This window comes from Dendrobates tinctorius, unplaced genomic scaffold (genome assembly GCF_039654945.1).
Source record: "Dendrobates tinctorius isolate UK_male_01 unplaced genomic scaffold, ASM3965494v1 ptg000099l, whole genome shotgun sequence".
Taxonomy (NCBI): Eukaryota; Metazoa; Chordata; class Amphibia; order Anura; family Dendrobatidae; genus Dendrobates; species Dendrobates tinctorius.
In genome coordinates this window covers 9,274,870-9,292,724 of record NW_027361767.1, presented here as the reverse complement: position 1 = coordinate 9,292,724, position 17,855 = coordinate 9,274,870, and the positions used below count along the sequence as shown (strand labels likewise).

The following is a 17,855-nucleotide window of genomic DNA, read 5'->3' as shown; positions in this document are numbered from 1 at the left end:
AACAAGTTCATAATTATTTAGAAACAACAATACTAATGTTTTATCTCAGGAAGAGTTCAGAAATCAATATTTTGTGGAATAACCATGATTCCACCAGTCTTTCACACTGCTTTTGGGTGACATTATGCCACTCCTGGTACAAAAATTTAAGCAGTTCTTCTTTGTTTGATGGCTTGTGACTATCCATCTTCCTCACATTCAAGAGGTTTTCAATGGGGTTCAGGTTTGGAGATTGGGCTGGCCATGACAGCGATTTGAGCTAGTGTTCCTTCATCCACACGTTGGTTTACCTAGCCGTGTGGCATGGTGCATTGTTCTGCTGGAAAAGCCAGTCCTCAGAGTTGGGGAACGTTGCGTGAGCAGAAGGAATCAACTATTTTTCCAGGATAACCTTGTATGTGGCTTGATTCACATGTCCTTCGCAAAGATTAACCTGCCCAATTCAAGCCTGGAAATTATGATTTTTGTGGAACTAGAGCAAGTCCAAAAAGGGGCAACAAAATTTAGTAACGGGATGGAAGAATTACGGTACCCAGCGAGATTATCAATGTAGAGAGCCCGGATAGCTCAGTCGGTAGAGCATCAGACTTTTAATCTGAGGGTCCAGGGTTCAAGTCCCTGTTCGGGCGTAAGGTTTTAATAAATGGTAATGTTATAGGTAATAGGTGAGGTCATCATGGGGGTACAATGTGGGTGCAACAACTACAATACCCAGAGAGATTAGCAAAAAAGTATTATTTTGTCTAGAAACTGAGGGGTGATCTCATAACCATGTATAAGTATATAAGGGGACAATACAAATATCTCTCCGAGGATCTGTTTATACCAAGGAAGGTGACGGTCACAAGGGGGCATTCTCTGCATCTGGAGGAGAGAAGGTTTTTCCACCAACATAGAAAAGGATTCTTTACTGGTAGGGCAGGGAGAATCTGGAATTCCTTGTCTGAGGAGGTGGGGATGGCGAACTCAGTCAAGGGGTTCAAGAGAGGCCCGGATGTCTTCCTGGAGCGTAACAATATTGTATCTTGCAGTTATTAGGTTCTTTAGAAGGACGTAGATCTGGGGATTTCTTCTGACGGAATATAGGCTGAACTGGACGGACAAATGTCTTTTTTCGGCCTTGCTAACTACAGCTCTGGCAAAAATTAAGAGACCACTGCAAAATCTTCAGTTTGTCTTAATTTTCTCTTTATAGGTATATTTTTGAGTAAAATGTAAATTGCTCTTATATTCTATAAACTACTGACAACATGTCTTCGAATTTCCAAGCACTAAATTTTGTACTTATTTTCAGAAAATGAAAAATGGTCAAAATAGCAAAAAAAATGCAGTGCTTGCAGACCTCAAATAATGCTACGAAAACAAGTTCATAATTATTTAGAAACAACAATACTAATGTTTTATCTCAGGAAGAGTTCAGAAATCAATATTTTGTGGAATAACCATGATTCCACCAGTCTTTCACACTGCTTTTGGGTGACATTATGCCACTCCTGGTACAAAAATTTAAGCAGTTCTTCTTTGTTTGATGGCTTGTGACTATCCATCTTCCTCACATTCAAGAGGTTTTCAATGGGGTTCAGGTTTGGAGATTGGGCTGGCCATGACAGCGATTTGAGCTAGTGTTCCTTCATCCACACGTTGGTTTACCTAGCCGTGTGGCATGGTGCATTGTTCTGCTGGAAAAGCCAGTCCTCAGAGTTGGGGAACGTTGCCTGAGCAGAAGGAATCAACTATTTTTCCAGGATAACCTTGTATGTGGCTTGATTCACATGTCCTTCGCAAAGATTAACCTGCCCAATTCAAGCCTGGAAATTATGATTTTTGTGGAACTAGAGCAAGTCCAAAAAGGGGCAACAAAATTTAGTAACGGGATGGAAGAATTACGGTACCCAGCGAGATTATCAATGTAGAGAGCCCGGATAGCTCAGACTTTTAATCTGAGGGTCCAGGGTTCAAGTCCCTGTTCGGGCGTAAGCTTTTTAATAAATGGTAATGTTATGTAAAATAGGTGAGGTCATCATGGGGGTGCAATGTGGGTGTAACTTGTATGCTGATAAAAGGTCTAAAGAAATTATGATCTGTGTGGAACTAGAGCGAGTACAAAGAAGGGCAACAACTACAATACCCAGAGAGATTAGCAAAAAAGTATTATTTAGTCTAGAAACTGAGGGGTGATCTCATAACCATGTATAAGTATATATCTCTCCGAGGATCTGTTTATACCAAGGAAGGTGACGGTCACAAGGGGGCATTCTCTGCATCTGGAGGAGAGAAGGTTTTTCCACCAACATAGAAAAGGATTCTTTACTGGTAGGGCAGGGAGAATCTGGAATTCCTTGTCTGAGGAGGTGGGGATGGCGAACTCAGTCAAGGGGTTCAAGAGAGGCCCGGATGTCTTCCTGGAGCGTAACAATATTGTATCTTGCAGTTATTAGGTTCTTTAGAAGGACGTAGATCTGGGGATTTCTTCTGACGGAATATAGGCTGAACTGGACGGACAAATGTCTTTTTTCGGCCTTGCTAACTACAGCTCTGGCAAAAATTAAGAGACCACTGCAAAATCTTCAGTTTGTCTTAATTTTCTCTTTATAGGTATATTTTTGAGTAAAATGTAAATTGCTCTTATATTCTATAAACTACTGACAACATGTCTTCGAATTTCCAAGCACTAAATTTTGTACTTATTTTCAGAAAATGAAAAATGGTCAAAATAGCAAAAAAAATGCAGTGCTTGCAGACCTCAAATAATGCTACGAAAACAAGTTCATAATTATTTAGAAACAACAATACTAATGTTTTATCTCAGGAAGAGTTCAGAAATCAATATTTTGTGGAATAACCATGATTTTTAATCACAGCTTTCATGTGTCTTGGCATGCTTTCCACCAGTCTTTCACACTGCTTTTGGGTGACATTATGCCACTCCTGGTACAAAAATTTAAGCAGTTCTTCTTTGTTTGATGGCTTGTGACTATCCATCTTCCTCACATTCAAGAGGTTTTCAATGGGGTTCAGGTTTGGAGATTGGGCTGGCCATGACAGCGATTTGAGCTAGTGTTCCTTCATCCACAAGTTGGTTTACCTAGCCGTGTGGCATGGTGCATTGTTCTGCTGGAAAAGCCAGTCCTCAGAGTTGGGGAACGTTTCCTGAGCAGAAGGAATCAACTATTTTTCCAGGATAACCTTGTATGTGGCTTGATTCACATGTCCTTCGCAAAGATTAACCTGCCCAATTCAAGCCTGGAAATTATGATTTTTGTGGAACTAGAGCAAGTCCAAAAAGGGGCAACAAAATTTAGTAACGGGATGGAAGAATTACGGTACCCAGCGAGATTATCAATGTAGAGAGCCCGGATAGCTCATTCGGTAGAGCATCAGACTTTTAATCTGAGGGTCCAGGTTTCAAGTCCCTGTTCGGGCGAAAGCTTTTTAATAAATGGTAATGTTATGTAAAATAGGTGAGGTCATCATGGGGGTGCAATGTGGGTGTAACTTGTATGCTGATAAAAGGTCTAAAGAAATTATGATCTGTGTGGAACTAGAGCGAGTACAAAGAAGGGCAACAACTACAATACCCAGTAAAGTATTATTTAGTCTAGAAACTGAGGGGTGATCTCATAACCATGTATAAGTATATATCTCTCCGAGGATCTGTTTATACCAAGGAAGGTGACGGTCACAAGGGGGCATTCTCTGCATCTGGAGGAGAGAAGGTTTTTCCACCAACATAGAAAAGGATTCTTTACTGGTAGGGCAGGGAGAATCTGGAATTCCTTGTCTGAGGAGGTGGGGATGGCGAACTCAGTCAAGGGGTTCAAGAGGGGCCCGGATGTCTTCCTGGAGCGTAACAATATTGTATCTTGCAGTTATTAGGTTCTTTAGAAGGACGTAGATCTGGGGATTTCTTCTGACGGAATATAGGCTGAACTGGACGGACAAATGTCTTTTTTCGGCCTTGCTAACTACAGCTCTGGCAAAAATTAAGAGACCACTGCAAAATCTTCAGTTTGTCTTAATTTTCTCTTTATAGGTATATTTTTGAGTAAAATGTAAATTGCTCTTATATTCTATAAACTACTGACAACATGTCTTCGAATTTCCAAGCACTAAATTTTGTACTTATTTTCAGAAAATGAAAAATGGTCAAAATAGCAAAAAAAATGCAGTGCTTGCAGACCTCAAATAATGCTACGAAAACAAGTTCATAATTATTTAGAAACAACAATACTAATGTTTTATCTCAGGAAGAGTTCAGAAATCAATATTTTGTGGAATAACCATGATTCCACCAGTCTTTCACACTGCTTTTGGGTGACATTATGCCACTCCTGGTACAAAAATTTAAGCAGTTCTTCTTTGTTTGATGGCTTGTGACTATCCATCTTCCTCACATTCAAGAGGTTTTCAATGGGGTTCAGGTTTGGAGATTGGGCTGGCCATGACAGCGATTTGAGCTAGTGTTCCTTCATCCACACGTTGGTTTACCTAGCCGTGTGGCATGGTGCATTGTTCTGCTGGAAAAGCCAGTCCTCAGAGTTGGGGAACGTTGCCTGAGCAGAAGGAATCAACTATTTTTCCAGGATAACCTTGTATGTGGCTTGATTCACATGTCCTTCGCAAAGATTAACCTGCCCAATTCAAGCCTGGAAATTATGATTTTTGTGGAACTAGAGCAAGTCCAAAAAGGGGCAACAAAATTTAGTAACGGGATGGAAGAATTACGGTACCCAGCGAGATTATCAATGTAGAGAGCCCGGATAGCTCAGACTTTTAATCTGAGGGTCCAGGGTTCAAGTCCCTGTTCGGGCGTAAGCTTTTTAATAAATGGTAATGTTATGTAAAATAGGTGAGGTCATCATGGGGGTGCAATGTGGGTGTAACTTGTATGCTGATAAAAGGTCTAAAGAAATTATGATCTGTGTGGAACTAGAGCGAGTACAAAGAAGGGCAACAACTACAATACCCAGAGAGATTAGCAAAAAAGTATTATTTAGTCTAGAAACTGAGGGGTGATCTCATAACCATGTATAAGTATATATCTCTCCGAGGATCTGTTTATACCAAGGAAGGTGACGGTCACAAGGGGGCATTCTCTGCATCTGGAGGAGAGAAGGTTTTTCCACCAACATAGAAAAGGATTCTTTACTGGTAGGGCAGGGAGAATCTGGAATTCCTTGTCTGAGGAGGTGGGGATGGCGAACTCAGTCAAGGGGTTCAAGAGAGGCCCGGATGTCTTCCTGGAGCGTAACAATATTGTATCTTGCAGTTATTAGGTTCTTTAGAAGGATGTAGATCTGGGGATTTCTTCTGACGGAATATAGGCTGAACTGGACGGACAAATGTCTTTTTTCGGCCTTGCTAACTACAGCTCTGGCAAAAATTAAGAGACCACTGCAAAATCTTCAGTTTGTCTTAATTTTCTCTTTATAGGTATATTTTTGAGTAAAATGTAAATTGCTCTTATATTCTATAAACTACTGACAACATGTCTTCGAATTTCCAAGCACTAAATTTTGTACTTATTTTCAGAAAATGAAAAATGGTCAAAATAGCAAAAAAAATGCAGTGCTTGCAGACCTCAAATAATGCTACGAAAACAAGTTCATAATTATTTAGAAACAACAATACTAATGTTTTATCTCAGGAAGAGTTCAGAAATCAATATTTTGTGGAATAACCATGATTTTTAATCACAGCTTTCATGTGTCTTGGCATGCTTTCCACCAGTCTTTCACACTGCTTTTGGGTGACATTATGCCACTCCTGGTACAAAAATTTAAGCAGTTCTTCTTTGTTTGATGGCTTGTGACTATCCATCTTCCTCACATTCAAGAGGTTTTCAATGGGGTTCAGGTTTGGAGATTGGGCTGGCCATGACAGCGATTTGAGCTAGTGTTCCTTCATCCACACGTTGGTTTACCTAGCCGTGTGGCATGGTGCATTGTTCTGCTGGAAAAGCCAGTCCTCAGAGTTGGGGAACGTTTCCTGAGCAGAAGGAATCAACTATTTTTCCAGGATAACCTTGTATGTGGCTTGATTCACATGTCCTTCGCAAAGATTAACCTGCCCAATTCAAGCCTGGAAATTATGATTTTTGTGGAACTAGAGCAAGTCCAAAAAGGGGCAACAAAATTTAGTAACGGGATGGAAGAATTACGGTACCCAGCGAGATTATCAATGTAGAGAGCCCGAATAGCTCAGTCGGTAGAGCATCAGACTTTTAATCTGAGGGTCCAGGGTAATAAAGTCCAAAAAGGGGCTATTAATAAATGGTAATGTTATAGGTAATAGGTGAGGTCATCATGTGGGTGCAACAACTACAATACCCAGAGAGATTAGCAAAAAAGTATTATTTTGTCTAGAAACTGAGGGGTGATCTCATAACCATGTATAAGTATATAAGGGGACAATACAAATATCTCTCCGAGGATCTGTTTATACCAAGGAAGGTGACGGTCACAAGGGGGCATTCTCTGCATCTGGAGGAGAGAAGGTTTTTCCACCAACATAGAAAAGGATTCTTTACTGGTAGGGCAGGGAGAATCTGGAATTCCTTGTCTGAGGAGGTGGGGATGGCGAACTCAGTCAAGGGGTTCAAGAGAGGCCCGGATGTCTTCCTGGAGCGTAACAATATTGTATCTTGCAGTTATTAGGTTCTTTAGAAGGACGTAGATCTGGGGATTTCTTCTGATGGAATATAGGCTGAACTGGACGGACAAATGTCTTTTTTCGGCCTTGCTAACTACAGCTCTGGCAAAAATTAAGAGACCACTGCAAAATCTTCAGTTTGTCTTAATTTTCTCTTTATAGGTATATTTTTGAGTAAAATGTAAATTGCTCTTATATTCTATAAACTACTGACAACATGTCTTCGAATTTCCAAGCACTAAATTTTGTACTTATTTTCAGAAAATGAAAAATGGTCAAAATAGCAAAAAAAATGCAGTGCTTGCAGACCTCAAATAATGCTACGAAAACAAGTTCATAATTATTTAGAAACAACAATACTAATGTTTTATCTCAGGAAGAGTTCAGAAATCAATATTTTGTGGAATAACCATGATTTTTAATCACAGCTTTCATGTGTCTTGGCATGCTTTCCACCAGTCTTTCACACTGCTTTTGGGTGACATTATGCCACTCCTGGTACAAAAATTTAAGCAGTTCTTCTTTGTTTGATGGCTTGTGACTATCCATCTTCCTCACATTCAAGAGGTTTTCAATGGGGTTCAGGTTTGGAGATTGGGCTGACCATGACAGCGATTTGAGCTAGTGTTCCTTCATCCACACGTTGGTTTACCTAGCCGTGTGGCATGGTGCATTGTTCTGCTGGAAAAGCCAGTCCTCAGAGTTGGGGAACGTTTCCTGAGCAGAAGGAATCAACTATTTTTCCAGGATAACCTTGTATGTGGCTTGATTCACATGTCCTTCGCAAAGATTAACCTGCCCAATTCAAGCCTGGAAATTATGATTTTTGTGGAACTAGAGCAAGTCCAAAAAGGGGCAACAAAATTTAGTAACGGGATGGAAGAATTACGGTACCCAGCGAGATTATCAATGTAGAGAGCCCGGATAGCTCAGTCGGTAGAGCATCAGACTTTTAATCTGAGGGTCCAGGGTTCAAGTCCCTGTTCGGGCGTAAGGTTTTAATAAATGGTAATGTTATAGGTAATAGGTGAGGTCATCATGGGGGTACAATGTGGGTGCAATGTGGGTGCAACAACTACAATACCCAGAGAGATTAGCAAAAAAGTATTATTTTGTCTAGAAACTGAGGGGTGATCTCATAACCATGTATAAGTATATAAGGGGACAATACAAATATCTCTCCGAGGATCTGTTTATACCAAGGAAGGTGACGGTCACAAATGGGGAATTCTCTGCATCTGGAGGAGAGAAGGTTTTTCCACCAACATAGAAAAGGATTCTTTACTGGTAGGGCAGGGAGAATCTGGAATTCCTTGTCTGAGGAGGTGGGGATGGCGAACTCAGTCAAGGGGTTCAAGAGAGGCCCGGATGTCTTCCTGGAGCGTAACAATATTGTATCTTGCAGTTATTAGGTTCTTTAGAAGGACGTAGATCTGGGGATTTCTTCTGACGGAATATAGGCTGAACTGGACGGACAAATGTCTTTTTTCGGCCTTGCTAACTACAGCTCTGGCAAAAATTAAGAGACCACTGCAAAATCTTCAGTTTGTCTTAATTTTCTCTTTATAGGTATATTTTTGAGTAAAATGTAAATTGCTCTTATATTCTATAAACTACTGACAACATGTCTTCGAATTTCCAAGCACTAAATTTTGTACTTATTTTCAGAAAATGAAAAATGGTCAAAATAGCAAAAAAAATGCAGTGCTTGCAGACCTCAAATAATGCTACGAAAACAAGTTCATAATTATTTAGAAACAACAATACTAATGTTTTATCTCAGGAAGAGTTCAGAAATCAATATTTTGTGGAATAACCATGATTTTTAATCACAGCTTTCATGTGTCTTGGCATGCTTTCCACCAGTCTTTCACACTGCTTTTGGGTGACATTATGCCACTCCTGGTACAAAAATTTAAGCAGTTCTTCTTTGTTTGATGGCTTGTGACTATCCATCTTCCTCACATTCAAGAGGTTTTCAATGGGGTTCAGGTTTGGAGATTGGGCTGGCCATGACAGCGATTTGAGCTAGTGTTCCTTCATCCACACGTTGGTTTACCTAGCCGTGTGGCATGGTGCATTGTTCTGCTGGAAAAGCCAGTCCTCAGAGTTGGGGAACGTTTCCTGAGCAGAAGGAATCAACTATTTTTCCAGGATAACCTTGTATGTGGCTTGATTCACATGTCCGTCGCAAAGATTAACCTGCCCAATTCAAGCCTGGAAATTATGATTTTTGTGGAACTAGAGCAAGTCCAAAAAGGGGCAACAAAATTTAGTAACGGGATGGAAGAATTACGGTACCCAGCGAAATTATCAATGTAGAGAGCCCGGATAGCTCAGTCGGTAGAGCATCAGACTTTTAATCTGAGGGTCCAGGGTTCAAGTCCCTGTTCGGGCGTAAGGTTTTAATAGGTAATAGGTAAACTAAGGTAAACTAAGGTTTTAATAGGTAATAGGTGAGGTCATCATGGGGGTACAATGTGGGTGCAATGTGGGTGCAACAACTACAATACCCAGAGAGATTAGCAAAAAAGTATTATTTTGTCTAGAAACTGAGGGGTGATCTCATAACCATGTATAAGTATATAAGGGGACAATACAAATATCTCTCCGAGGATCTGTTTATACCAAGGAAGGTGACGGTCACAAATGGGGAATTCTCTGCATCTGGAGGAGAGAAGGTTTTTCCACCAACATAGAAAAGGATTCTTTACTGGTAGGGCAGGGAGAATCTGGAATTCCTTGTCTGAGGAGGTGGGGATGGCGAACTCAGTCAAGGGGTTCAAGAGAGGCCCGGATGTCTTCCTGGAGCGTAACAATATTGTATCTTGCAGTTATTAGGTTCTTTAGAAGGACGTAGATCTGGGGATTTCTTCTGACGGAATATAGGCTGAACTGGACGGACAAATGTCTTTTTTCGGCCTTGCTAACTACAGCTCTGGCAAAAATTAAGAGACCACTGCAAAATCTTCAGTTTGTCTTAATTTTCTCTTTATAGGTATATTTTTGAGTAAAATGTAAATTGCTCTTATATTCTATAAACTACTGACAACATGTCTTCGAATTTCCAAGCACTAAATTTTGTACTTATTTTCAGAAAATGAAAAATGGTCAAAATAGCAAAAAAAATGCAGTGCTTGCAGACCTCAAATAATGCTACGAAAACAAGTTCATAATTATTTAGAAACAACAATACTAATGTTTTATCTCAGGAAGAGTTCAGAAATCAATATTTTGTGGAATAACCATGATTTTTAATCACAGCTTTCATGTGTCTTGGCATGCTTTCCACCAGTCTTTCACACTGCTTTTGGGTGACATTATGCCACTCCTGGTACAAAAATTTAAGCAGTTCTTCTTTGTTTGATGGCTTGTGACTATCCATCTTCCTCACATTCAAGAGGTTTTCAATGGGGTTCAGGTTTGGAGATTGGGCTGGCCATGACAGCGATTTGAGCTAGTGTTCCTTCATCCACACGTTGGTTTACCTAGCCGTGTGGCATGGTGCATTGTTCTGCTGGAAAAGCCAGTCCTCAGAGTTGGGGAACGTTTCCTGAGCAGAAGGAATCAACTATTTTACCAGGATAACCTTGTATGTGGCTTGATTCACATGTCCTTCGCAAAGATTAACCTGCCCAATTCAAGCCTGGAAATTATGATTTTTGTGGAACTAGAGCAAGTCCAAAAAGGGGCAACAAAATTTAGTAACGGGATGGAAGAATTACGGTACCCAGCGAGATTATCAATGTAGAGAGCCCGGATAGCTCAGTCGGTAGAGCATCAGACTTTTAATCTGAGGGTCCGGGGTTCAAGTCCCTGTTCGGGCGTAAGGTTTTAATAAATGGTAATGTTATAGGTAATAGGTGAGGTCATCATGTGGGTACAATGTGGGTGCAATGTGGGTGCAACAACTACAATACCCAGAGAGATTAGCAAAAAAGTATTATTTTGTCTAGAAACTGAGGGGTGATCTCATAACCATGTATAAGTATATAAGGGGACAATACAAATATCTCTCCGAGGATCTGTTTATACCAAGGAAGGTGACGGTCACAAGGGGGCATTCTCTGCATCTGGAGGAGAGAAGGTTTTTCCACCAACATAGAAAAGGATTCTTTACTGGTAGGGCAGGGAGAATCTGGAATTCCTTGTCTGAGGAGGTGGGGATGGCGAACTCAGTCAAGGGGTTCAAGAGAGGCCCGGATGTCTTCCTGGAGCGTAACAATATTGTATCTTGCAGTTATTAGGTTCTTTAGAAGGACGTAGATCTGGGGATTTCTTCTGACGGAATATAGGCTGAACTGGACGGACAAATGTCTTTTTTCGGCCTTGCTAACTACAGCTCTGGCAAAAATTAAGAGACCACTGCAAAATCTTCAGTTTGTCTTAATTTTCTCTTTATAGGTATATTTTTGAGTAAAATGTAAATTGCTCTTATATTCTATAAACTACTGACAACATGTCTTCGAATTTCCAAGCACTAAATTTTGTACTTATTTTCAGAAAATGAAAAATGGTCAAAATAGCAAAAAAAAATGCAGTGCTTGCAGACCTCAAATAATGCTACGAAAACAAGTTCATAATTATTTAGAAACAACAATACTAATGTTTTATCTCAGGAAGAGTTCAGAAATCAATATTTTGTGGAATAACCATGATTTTTAATCACAGCTTTCATGTGTCTTGGCATGCTTTCCACCAGTCTTTCACACTGCTTTTGGGTGACATTATGCCACTCCTGGTACAAAAATTTAAGCAGTTCTTCTTTGTTTGATGGCTTGTGACTATCCATCTTCCTCACATTCAAGAGGTTTTCAATGGGGTTCAGGTTTGGAGATTGGGCTGGCCATGACAGCGATTTGAGCTAGTGTTCCTTCATCCACACGTTGGTTTACCTAGCCGTGTGGCATGGTGCATTGTTCTGCTGGAAAAGCCAGTCCTCAGAGTTGGGGAACGTTTCCTGAGCAGAAGGAATCAACTATTTTACCAGGATAACCTTGTATGTGGCTTGATTCACATGTCCTTCGCAAAGATTAACCTGCCCAATTCAAGCCTGGAAATTATGATTTTTGTGGAACTAGAGCAAGTCCAAAAAGGGGCAACAAAATTTAGTAACGGGATGGAAGAATTACGGTACCCAGCGAGATTATCAATGTAGAGAGCCCGGATAGCTCAGTCGGTAGAGCATCAGACTTTTAATCTGAGGGTCCGGGGTTCAAGTCCCTGTTCGGGCGTAAGGTTTTAATAAATGGTAATGTTATAGGTAATAGGTGAGGTCATCATGTGGGTACAATGTGGGTGCAATGTGGGTGCAACAACTACAATACCCAGAGAGATTAGCAAAAAAGTATTATTTTGTCTAGAAACTGAGGGGTGATCTCATAACCATGTATAAGTATATAAGGGGACAATACAAATATCTCTCCGAGGATCTGTTTATACCAAGGAAGGTGACGGTCACAAGGGGGCATTCTCTGCATCTGGAGGAGAGAAGGTTTTTCCACCAACATAGAAAAGGATTCTTTACTGGTAGGGCAGGGAGAATCTGGAATTCCTTGTCTGAGGAGGTGGGGATGGCGAACTCAGTCAAGGGGTTCAAGAGAGGCCCGGATGTCTTCCTGGAGCGTAACAATATTGTATCTTGCAGTTATTAGGTTCTTTAGAAGGACGTAGATCTGGGGATTTCTTCTGACGGAATATAGGCTGAACTGGACGGACAAATGTCTTTTTTCGGCCTTGCTAACTACAGCTCTGGCAAAAATTAAGAGACCACTGCAAAATCTTCAGTTTGTCTTAATTTTCTCTTTATAGGTATATTTTTGAGTAAAATGTAAATTGCTCTTATATTCTATAAACTACTGACAACATGTCTTCGAATTTCCAAGCACTAAATTTTGTACTTATTTTCAGAAAATGAAAAATGGTCAAAATAGCAAAAAAAAATGCAGTGCTTGCAGACCTCAAATAATGCTACGAAAACAAGTTCATAATTATTTAGAAACAACAATACTAATGTTTTATCTCAGGAAGAGTTCAGAAATCAATATTTTGTGGAATAACCATGATTTTTAATCACAGCTTTCATGTGTCTTGGCATGCTTTCCACCAGTCTTTCACACTGCTTTTGGGTGACATTATGCCACTCCTGGTACAAAAATTTAAGCAGTTCTTCTTTGTTTGATGGCTTGTGACTATCCATCTTCCTCACATTCAAGAGGTTTTCAATGGGGTTCAGGTTTGGAGATTGGGCTGGCCATGACAGCGATTTGAGCTAGTGTTCCTTCATCCACACGTTGGTTTACCTAGCCGTGTGGCATGGTGCATTGTTCTGCTGGAAAAGCCAGTCCTCAGAGTTGGGGAACGTTTCCTGAGCAGAAGGAATCAACTATTTTTCCAGGATAACCTTGTATGTGGCTTGATTCACATGTCCTTCGCAAAGATTAACCTGCCCAATTCAAGCCTGGAAATTATGATTTTTGTGGAACTAGAGCAAGTCCAAAAAGGGGCAACAAAATTTAGTAACGGGATGGAAGAATTACGGTACCCAGCGAGATTATCAATGTAGAGAGCCCGGATAGCTCAGTCGGTAGAGCATCAGACTTTTAATCTGAGGGTCCAGGGTTCAAGTCCCTGTTCGGGCGTAAGGTTTTAATAAATGGTAATGTTATAGGTAATAGGTGAGGTCATCATGTGGGTACAATGTGGGTGCAATGTGGGTGCAACAACTACAATACCCAGAGAGATTAGCAAAAAAGTATTATTTTGTCTAGAAACTGAGGGGTGATCTCATAACCATGTATAAGTATATAAGGGGACAATACAAATATCTCTCCGAGGATCTGTTTATACCAAGGAAGGTGACGGTCACAAGGGGGCATTCTCTGCATCTGGAGGAGAGAAGGTTTTTCCACCAACATAGAAAAGGATTCTTTACTGGTAGGGCAGGGAGAATCTGGAATTCCTTGTCTGAGGAGGTGGGGATGGCGAACTCAGTCAAGGGGTTCAAGAGAGGCCCGGATGTCTTCCTGGAGCGTAACAATATTGTATCTTGCAGTTATTAGGTTCTTTAGAAGGACGTAGATCTGGGGATTTCTTCTGACGGAATATAGGCTGAACTGGACGGACAAATGTCTTTTTTCGGCCTTGCTAACTACAGCTCTGGCAAAAATTAAGAGACCACTGCAAAATCTTCAGTTTGTCTTAATTTTCTCTTTATAGGTATATTTTTGAGTAAAATGTAAATTGCTCTTATATTCTATAAACTACTGACAACATGTCTTCGAATTTCCAAGCACTAAATTTTGTACTTATTTTCAGAAAATGAAAAATGGTCAAAATAGCAAAAAAAAATGCAGTGCTTGCAGACCTCAAATAATGCTACGAAAACAAGTTCATAATTATTTAGAAACAACAATACTAATGTTTTATCTCAGGAAGAGTTCAGAAATCAATATTTTGTGGAATAACCATGATTTTTAATCACAGCTTTCATGTGTCTTGGCATGCTTTCCACCAGTCTTTCACACTGCTTTTGGGTGACATTATGCCACTCCTGGTACAAAAATTTAAGCAGTTCTTCTTTGTTTGATGGCTTGTGACTATCCATCTTCCTCACATTCAAGAGGTTTTCAATGGGGTTCAGGTTTGGAGATTGGGCTGGCCATGACAGCGATTTGAGCTAGTGTTCCTTCATCCACACGTTGGTTTACCTAGCCGTGTGGCATGGTGCATTGTTCTGCTGGAAAAGCCAGTCCTCAGAGTTGGGGAACGTTTCCTGAGCAGAAGGAATCAACTATTTTTCCAGGATAACCTTGTATGTGGCTTGATTCACATGTCCTTCGCAAAGATTAACCTGCCCAATTCAAGCCTGGAAATTATGATTTTTGTGGAACTAGAGCAAGTCCAAAAAGGGGCAACAAAATTTAGTAACGGGATGGAAGAATTACGGTACCCAGCGAGATTATCAATGTAGAGAGCCCGGATAGCTCAGTCGGTAGAGCATCAGACTTTTAATCTGAGGGTCCGGGGTTCAAGTCCCTGTTCGGGCGTAAGGTTTTAATAAATGGTAATGTTATAGGTAATAGGTGAGGTCATCATGTGGGTACAATGTGGGTGCAATGTGGGTGCAACAACTACAATACCCAGAGAGATTAGCAAAAAAGTATTATTTTGTCTAGAAACTGAGGGGTGATCTCATAACCATGTATAAGTATATAAGGGGACAATACAAATATCTCTCCGAGGATCTGTTTATACCAAGGAAGGTGACGGTCACAAATGGGGAATTCTCTGCATCTGGAGGAGAGAAGGTTTTTCCACCAACATAGAAAAGGATTCTTTACTGGTAGGGCAGGGAGAATCTGGAATTCCTTGTCTGAGGAGGTGGGGATGGCGAACTCAGTCAAGGGGTTCAAGAGAGGCCCGGATGTCTTCCTGGAGCGTAACAATATTGTATCTTGCAGTTATTAGGTTCTTTAGAAGGACGTAGATCTGGGGATTTCTTCTGACGGAATATAGGCTGAACTGGACGGACAAATGTCTTTTTTCGGCCTTGCTAACTACAGCTCTGGCAAAAATTAAGAGACCACTGCAAAATCTTCAGTTTGTCTTAATTTTCTCTTTATAGGTATATTTTTGAGTAAAATGTAAATTGCTCTTATATTCTATAAACTACTGACAACATGTCTTCGAATTTCCAAGCACTAAATTTTGTACTTATTTTCAGAAAATGAAAAATGGTCAAAATAGCAAAAAAAATGCAGTGCTTGCAGACCTCAAATAATGCTACGAAAACAAGTTCATAATTATTTAGAAACAACAATACTAATGTTTTATCTCAGGAAGAGTTCAGAAATCAATATTTTGTGGAATAACCATGATTTTTAATCACAGCTTTCATGTGTCTTGGCATGCTTTCCACCAGTCTTTCACACTGCTTTTGGGTGACATTATGCCACTCCTGGTACAAAAATTTAAGCAGTTCTTCTTTGTTTGATGGCTTGTGACTATCCATCTTCCTCACATTCAAGAGGTTTTCAATGGGGTTCAGGTTTGGAGATTGGGCTGGCCATGACAGCGATTTGAGCTAGTGTTCCTTCATCCACACGTTGGTTTACCTAGCCGTGTGGCATGGTGCATTGTTCTGCTGGAAAAGCCAGTCCTCAGAGTTGGGGAACGTTTCCTGAGCAGAAGGAATCAACTATTTTACCAGGATAACCTTGTATGTGGCTTGATTCACATGTCCTTCGCAAAGATTAACCTGCCCAATTCAAGCCTGGAAATTATGATTTTTGTGGAACTAGAGCAAGTCCAAAAAGGGGCAACAAAATTTAGTAACGGGATGGAAGAATTACGGTACCCAGCGAGATTATCAATGTAGAGAGCCCGGATAGCTCAGTCGGTAGAGCATCAGACTTTTAATCTGAGGGTCCGGGGTTCAAGTCCCTGTTCGGGCGTAAGGTTTTAATAAATGGTAATGTTATAGGTAATAGGTGAGGTCATCATGTGGGTACAATGTGGGTGCAATGTGGGTGCAACAACTACAATACCCAGAGAGATTAGCAAAAAAGTATTATTTTGTCTAGAAACTGAGGGGTGATCTCATAACCATGTATAAGTATATAAGGGGACAATACAAATATCTCTCCGAGGATCTGTTTATACCAAGGAAGGTGACGGTCACAAGGGGGCATTCTCTGCATCTGGAGGAGAGAAGGTTTTTCCACCAACATAGAAAAGGATTCTTTACTGGTAGGGCAGGGAGAATCTGGAATTCCTTGTCTGAGGAGGTGGGGATGGCGAACTCAGTCAAGGGGTTCAAGAGAGGCCCGGATGTCTTCCTGGAGCGTAACAATATTGTATCTTGCAGTTATTAGGTTCTTTAGAAGGACGTAGATCTGGGGATTTCTTCTGACGGAATATAGGCTGAACTGGACGGACAAATGTCTTTTTTCGGCCTTGCTAACTACAGCTCTGGCAAAAATTAAGAGACCACTGCAAAATCTTCAGTTTGTCTTAATTTTCTCTTTATAGGTATATTTTTGAGTAAAATGTAAATTGCTCTTATATTCTATAAACTACTGACAACATGTCTTCGAATTTCCAAGCACTAAATTTTGTACTTATTTTCAGAAAATGAAAAATGGTCAAAATAGCAAAAAAAAATGCAGTGCTTGCAGACCTCAAATAATGCTACGAAAACAAGTTCATAATTATTTAGAAACAACAATACTAATGTTTTATCTCAGGAAGAGTTCAGAAATCAATATTTTGTGGAATAACCATGATTTTTAATCACAGCTTTCATGTGTCTTGGCATGCTTTCCACCAGTCTTTCACACTGCTTTTGGGTGACATTATGCCACTCCTGGTACAAAAATTTAAGCAGTTCTTCTTTGTTTGATGGCTTGTGACTATCCATCTTCCTCACATTCAAGAGGTTTTCAATGGGGTTCAGGTTTGGAGATTGGGCTGGCCATGACAGCGATTTGAGCTAGTGTTCCTTCATCCACACGTTGGTTTACCTAGCCGTGTGGCATGGTGCATTGTTCTGCTGGAAAAGCCAGTCCTCAGAGTTGGGGAACGTTTCCTGAGCAGAAGGAATCAACTATTTTTCCAGGATAACCTTGTATGTGGCTTGATTCACATGTCCTTCGCAAAGATTAACCTGCCCAATTCAAGCCTGGAAATTATGATTTTTGTGGAACTAGAGCAAGTCCAAAAAGGGGCAACAAAATTTAGTAACGGGATGGAAGAATTACGGTACCCAGCGAGATTATCAATGTAGAGAGCCCGGATAGCTCAGTCGGTAGAGCATCAGACTTTTAATCTGAGGGTCCAGGGTTCAAGTCCCTGTTCGGGCGTAAGGTTTTAATAAATGGTAATGTTATAGGTAATAGGTGAGGTCATCATGTGGGTACAATGTGGGTGCAATGTGGGTGCAACAACTACAATACCCAGAGAGATTAGCAAAAAAGTATTATTTTGTCTAGAAACTGAGGGGTGATCTCATAACCATGTATAAGTATATAAGGGGACAATACAAATATCTCTCCGAGGATCTGTTTATACCAAGGAAGGTGACGGTCACAAGGGGGCATTCTCTGCATCTGGAGGAGAGAAGGTTTTTCCACCAACATAGAAAAGGATTCTTTACTGGTAGGGCAGGGAGAATCTGGAATTCCTTGTCTGAGGAGGTGGGGATG

General features: G+C 40.5%; 10 non-coding genes across 10 annotated transcripts; all 10 read left to right on the top strand.

The window, feature by feature from the left end:
• The first annotated feature begins 556 nt into the window (after positions 1 to 556).
• Positions 557 to 629, top strand: TRNAK-UUU (transfer RNA lysine (anticodon UUU)). Its single transcript has one exon. It is a non-coding gene; the product is annotated as a tRNA-Lys (tRNA).
• Positions 630 to 3,351: 2,722 nt separating this feature from the next.
• On the top strand, positions 3,352 to 3,424 carry TRNAK-UUU (transfer RNA lysine (anticodon UUU)). The gene has a single exon. It is a non-coding gene; the product is annotated as a tRNA-Lys (tRNA).
• A 4,145-nt stretch (positions 3,425 to 7,569) lies between these two features.
• Positions 7,570 to 7,642, top strand: TRNAK-UUU (transfer RNA lysine (anticodon UUU)). The gene has a single exon. It is a non-coding gene; the product is annotated as a tRNA-Lys (tRNA).
• Positions 7,643 to 8,976: 1,334 nt separating this feature from the next.
• On the top strand, positions 8,977 to 9,049 carry TRNAK-UUU (transfer RNA lysine (anticodon UUU)). Its single transcript has one exon. It is a non-coding gene; the product is annotated as a tRNA-Lys (tRNA).
• Positions 9,050 to 10,405: 1,356 nt separating this feature from the next.
• On the top strand, positions 10,406 to 10,478 carry TRNAK-UUU (transfer RNA lysine (anticodon UUU)). Its single transcript has one exon. It is a non-coding gene; the product is annotated as a tRNA-Lys (tRNA).
• A 1,334-nt stretch (positions 10,479 to 11,812) lies between these two features.
• TRNAK-UUU (transfer RNA lysine (anticodon UUU)) lies at positions 11,813 to 11,885 on the top strand. The gene has a single exon. It is a non-coding gene; the product is annotated as a tRNA-Lys (tRNA).
• Positions 11,886 to 13,219: 1,334 nt separating this feature from the next.
• TRNAK-UUU (transfer RNA lysine (anticodon UUU)) lies at positions 13,220 to 13,292 on the top strand. The gene has a single exon. It is a non-coding gene; the product is annotated as a tRNA-Lys (tRNA).
• Positions 13,293 to 14,626: 1,334 nt separating this feature from the next.
• On the top strand, positions 14,627 to 14,699 carry TRNAK-UUU (transfer RNA lysine (anticodon UUU)). The gene has a single exon. It is a non-coding gene; the product is annotated as a tRNA-Lys (tRNA).
• A 1,334-nt stretch (positions 14,700 to 16,033) lies between these two features.
• On the top strand, positions 16,034 to 16,106 carry TRNAK-UUU (transfer RNA lysine (anticodon UUU)). The gene has a single exon. It is a non-coding gene; the product is annotated as a tRNA-Lys (tRNA).
• Positions 16,107 to 17,440: 1,334 nt separating this feature from the next.
• Positions 17,441 to 17,513, top strand: TRNAK-UUU (transfer RNA lysine (anticodon UUU)). Its single transcript has one exon. It is a non-coding gene; the product is annotated as a tRNA-Lys (tRNA).
• The last annotated feature ends 342 nt before the right edge of the window (positions 17,514 to 17,855 follow it).